The following is a 6,000-nucleotide window of genomic DNA, read 5'->3' on the forward strand; positions in this document are numbered from 1 at the left end:
TTATATTAGATGACAAAACAGGCTTGAAGTCACAGAACATTACTAATTTACTCTAAATATGAGGGAAAACTTTCAGAGGAATCATGTAATCAATCTTTCATTTGCTAAAGATTAGTCTGGTTACTCCAAAGAGAAAGAACTAGAAGTGGATCACTGTAGAAGGGAGAGTAAGCAACAGACCACTGGAGTTACCAAGAGAAAAGATTAAGGATTAAAATTCATTAAGGAGATATCGGTGAAGTTGGTGAAAACATTTGAGCTCAGGAAATATTTGTAGGGAGAAAAACAGAAAATTTATAGTTGATATGATAAGATGCTTAAGAAAAGGGGAAAAACAAGTTTTAGACCTAAAACTGAGATGGGAAAATCTGGGAGGGGGTTTATGGGACTGAGGAATCAAGAGTGTCCTCCTGAATGCGTTACTCTTTTTTTTTTTTTTTTTTTTTGACAGGCAGAGTGGACAGTGAGAGAGACAGAGAGAAAGGTCTTCCTTTGCCATTGGTTCACCATCCAATGGCCGCCACAGCCGGCGCACCGCGCTGATCCAATGGCAGGAGCCAGGTGCGTCTCCTGGTCTCCCATGGGGTGCAGGGCCCAAGCACTTGGGCCATCCTCCACTGCACTCCCTGGCCACCGCAGAGAGCTGGCCTGGAAGAGGGGCAACCAGGACAGAATGCGGCGCCCGACCGGGACTAGAACCCAGTGTGCCAGCGCCACAAGGCGGAGGATTAGCCTAGTGAGCCTCGGCGCCGGCCAAATGTGTTACATTTGACACGCAGTGAAATCAGGCCAACAATTGTAAATAAACACTTCTAACTCAAAGGAGGGGCTACGGCTGGAAAAATAAATGTAGAAATGTCCAAAAGAACAATTTAGGAAAGTAGGACACAAAAGCCAAAAAGTTAGAATGACTAGAACTTTTATTTTATTTTATTTTATTAAAGCTAGAAATTCTTATTATCAAAAGAAACATTTATGGGATTAAAAAGGCAAGATAACAGTATAAGAGAAGATACTTGAAACTGCAGGAGAGGCAAAACTTTTCTTCTACAGTCTCGAGAATTTTTTCAGCTGGCCAAACAATTAAAGTGCCATAAGACAGATCAACAGAAGGAAAACATAACAATTTATTCAATACAAGTAAACATGACACAGAAGCCTTCAAAATGAGACAAACAAGCAAAGATACAGTGTGAGTTCACACTGATACAATCATGTGTAGTTTAGGGACAGATAAAACCTTTTAAGAAGTACATCATTAGGCCATTATGTAGATATCATTGCTTGTACTTACATAAGCCTATATAGTGCAGTCTACTATATAACCAGGCTACATGGTATAGACTGTTGCTCCTAGGTCACAAATCTACAAAGTACAGCACTGTTCCATACTCTATAGGAAATTGTAACATAATAGTAAATATTTATGTATCTGAACATAAAAGATATCATGAAAATATTATATAAAAGATTTTAAAAGGGTAATAGGCACTTCAAATGAATGTTGTTTAAAGGACTGGAAGTTACTCTGGGTAAGACAGGGAGTGAGAGATGAGTGAATGTGAAGGCCCAGGGCATTGCTATATACTACTGTAGACTACAAACAGTACACAGGTAGGATATACTAAATTTATAAAATATATTTTTTCTTCCCTTAGTAATAAAGTTTGCTTACTGCTGTATACGCTTTTACATTTTTAAAAAATTTTGACACTTTTCGGATAACAACTTAAAACACAACACATTATACAGCTGTAGCTAAGTATTTTTTTCTTTATAACCTTATTCTATGGAATTTTTTCTGCTTTGAAAGTTTTATTTATTTATTTATTTTACTTTTAAAAACTTTTGTTAAAAAACACACAGGGGCCAGCACGGTGGTGCACTAGGTTAATCTTCCACCTGTGGCACCGGCATCCCATATGGGCACCAGGTTCTAGTCCCAGTTGCTCCTCTTCCAGTCCAGCTCTCTGCTGTGGCTCAGGAGGGCAGTGGAGGATGGCCCAAGTGCTTGGGCCCTGCACCCACATGGGAGACCAAGAGGAATCACCTGGCTCCTGGCTTTGGATCGGCATAGCTCTGGCCATTGCGGCCATTTGGGGGGTGAACCATCGGATGGAAGGCCTTTCTCTCTGTCATTCTCTCTCACTGTCTATAATTCTACCTGTCAAATAAATAAATAAAAAAATCAAATGACACAGAGAGGCATTGGAATATACAGGAGAGGCACAGACAAAAAGGCAGGAGCAGCAATAAAGGACCCAGCAACATCAAAAGCCAGTGGGTCCACTGAGATTCACCAAAAGAAAAGGGATTAGTTAGAAACATACGCTGAAGTTCACCTTTTAGCTGCTGTACCAGATATTTTATGTAAGGAACATTATTTGAGATATTAAAGCAGCAACCTCCAGAAATCAAGTCACAGCTTATATGATCTTTCAGTATAAGTAGTTAATGGCAGCTAAATGTAGCCAGAAATTGCTACTTTCGACAGAGAAGGAGGAATTGGCCATAAGAGTCACTTTAACAGTTTTGACCAATACATCAACGAGGCCTCTTTTCCAGAATTGACAAAGGTATACCCGAGTCTCTCTGTGTCATTTGGTGCCGTTTGGTCTGAGATTTTAAAGTTGCGTTCACAGCTTCACCCCTGAGCCAAAAAGGATGGCATTGAATTCCAATGATGGGTAAGACTCTGTCTCCTTGTACCAACATAAGACAGGAGCCTCAGAGAATGTCTGGGGTGTCCAATGACGGGTAAGGACAAGAAGAGACATGCCCAACCTAAGACAGGAACAATGCCTCAAAAAATAAAAAAAGGGGAAATGTGGGCAGCCAAAGGTAGTTGTTCCCTTTGTTTACACTTAAACATGGATGGAGACTTCCTGGCACAGACAATTAGACTAAGGAGATTCCGGGAAGAGGCAGGAAGAACCTTATCTCACTGCTAAACCTCTCACAAGAGATGATATAGATAATCAGTCACACTTGAAACCTGCATTTATCACCTAAGTGTTTTATTGTACCCTTGTAATCAATAATTAAGAACCTTATCCGAACTCTTTGTAACCTTAAGCCTTTTTGATATGTAAATCTTTTGTGCTCCTTCTTGTAAACAACTGGTCATGTTTAAATACTACTGGATTTGTTGAATAAATGAACCTTGATCAGGAAAAATAAATAAATAAATAAATAATCTTAAAAAAATTAACACACAAACTCAGAGATAAGCCTAGGGTTACAAATGGTGTGTATCATCAATATCACTCACTGTCTTCCATTTCCACATGGAAGTTGAAAAAACTGGGGGTACAATAACACTCATGCCTCTGTCATTTTCTATGATAACAATGCCTTCTGAAATACCTCCTGAATGACATGCATGAAGCTCTTTTATAGTTAACTTTATTTTTCTTAACTTTTATTTAATAAATATAAATTTCCAAAGTACAATTTTTGGATTATAGTGGTTTATTCCCCCCATAACCTCCCTCCCACCTGCAAACATCCTATCTCCCGTTCCGTCTCCCATCCCATTCACATCAAGATTCATTTTCAATTATCTTTATATATAGAAGATCAATTTAGTATCTGTTAAGTAAAGATTTCAATAGTTTGCACCCACATAGAAACAAAGTATAAAGTACTGTTTGAGTACTGGTTACACCATTGATTCACATAGTACCATGCATTAAGAACAGAGATCCTACATGGGGAGTAAGTGCACAGTGACTCCTGTTGTTGATTGAACAATTGACACTCTTACTTATGGCATGAGTAATCACTATAGGCTCTTGTCATGAGTTGCCAAGGCTATGGAAGCCTCTTGAGTTCGCCAACTCCGATCTTATTTAGACAAAGCCATAGTCAAAATAGGTCTGATCTGATTTCATCATCATTTAAAAAAAATCATCTATTATTTTTCGCTTTGTGTTTCTGTGTGGGAGCAAACTGTTGAAATACTTACTTAAGGTATACTAAGCTGATCTTCTGTATATTAAGATAATCGAAAATGAATCTTGATGTGAACGGAAGGGGAGAGGGAGTGGGAAAGGGGAGGGTTGTGGGTGGGAGGGACGGTATGGGGGGGGGAAGCCATTGTAACACATGAGTCGTACTTTGGAAATTTATATTCATTAAATAAAAGATTTAAAAAAAAAAAAAAAACAAAGCCATAGTCAAATTGGAAGTTCTCCATTCAGAGAAAGGTACCTCCTTTCTCTGGGATCTCACTCACAGAGACCTTACATGTAGGTTTTTGTGGGGTTTTGTTTGTTTGTTTGTTTGTTTTTGCCACAGTGTCTTGGCTTTCCATGCCTTAAATACTCTCATGGGCTTTTTAGCTGGATCTGAATGCCTTAAGGGCTGATTCTGAGGCCAGAGTGCTGTTTAGGACATCTGCCATTCTATGAGTCTGCTGTGTATCCCGTTTCCCATGTTGGATCTTTCTCTCCTTTTTAATTCTATCAGTTAGTATTAGCAGACACTAGTCTTGTTTATGTGCTCCCTTTGACTCTTAGTCTTATCATTATGATCAATTGTGAACAGAAATTGATCACTTGGACTAGTGAGATGGCATTGGTGCATGCCACCTTGATGGGATATAGTTAACTTTCTTTTAATAAATAATAGTACATTCTAAAATAATGAAATCATACTATAATACATAGACTTGTAACATGGTCATTTACTATCATTCTCAATTATTATATGCTGTGCATAATTGCATATGCCATACTTTTATACAACTAGCTGCATAACAGAACCGGCATCACCACCTAGGAATGAGTAATGCATTCTGATAAAATGTTACAATGGGTAAAATGTCACTGGGCCATAGAAATTTCTCAAAACCTTTATAATCCTATGGCCCACCACAATATATGTGATCCATTGTTGACCACGGAGACATGACTATATTCTGAATTGCACAAGAGTAGCAAATTGTGAACAGTAACTAAATAATGTGAACTGCATAGAGGATGAAAGTTACTTTTGAGATAAGAATTATTCTAATGAGATCTATATAAAATTCTCTCTCAAGGTTCTTTCTGATGCAAGAAAGGCATTATTCACACAAGAATGTCATTTAAGACAAAAATCAGAGTGAGCTTGCACCCAATGTTTTTTAAGACATTTTACCCAAAATATAAACAATGCTATAGTGGTAAATTTTAAATTACTTCACAATACACATAATTAACACACAGATTATATCTAGAATGCATAAAGAATTATCACAGAGGAGATAGAGAAAGATTGCCCACTAGAGGAGACCAATGCCCATCCTTCTCCATGAAAAAACACACTGATACAATGACTAACCCACCATGTTCCAACTGGCGTAGCTCAGAGACAGTGCTGGAGTGTAGTACAAGAGTGACTGTGATGCTTGTGCCACAGTCCAGGCCAGTAGCATGATGTTGTGTTTGCTGTGGCTTTTGAAGTCAAGGTAGTGTGATGCCTGGAGTTTTGTTCTTTCTTCTCACAACTGATTTCAGTACTCAGGATCTTCTTCAGTTCCACATAAATTTTGGGATTTTCCTTTTTATTTTTGTGAAGAATATCATTGGTATTTTGATGAGTATTTTTGGGGAAGTATGGATATTTTAATAATATAAATATTTCCAATTCATGATCATGGGAGGTCTTTTTTTGTATCTTCAATTTCTTTCATCAATGTTTTGGAGTTTAAAGTTAGAAATCTTCCACCTTCTTGGTTAAATCTCTTCCTTGTTATTTCTGTGTTATTGTAAATAACATTGTCTTATTAATTTATTTTTCACCAACTTTTTTTACTGGTTTTAGAAATGCTGTTGATTTTTTATGTTGATTACGTATTCTGCAACTTTATCAAATTTGTCAGTTCTGATAGTTTTTTGGTGGAATCATTAGGTTTTTCTATGTATAATACTATGTCATCTGCAATCAGGGCCAATTTGGCTTCCTCATTTCCAATTTGGATTCCCTTTATTTCTTTCTATTGCTTAATTAGTACAA

Source organism: Oryctolagus cuniculus, chromosome 8, assembly GCF_964237555.1.
Source record: "Oryctolagus cuniculus chromosome 8, mOryCun1.1, whole genome shotgun sequence".
Lineage (NCBI taxonomy): Eukaryota > Metazoa > Chordata > Mammalia > Lagomorpha > Leporidae > Oryctolagus > Oryctolagus cuniculus.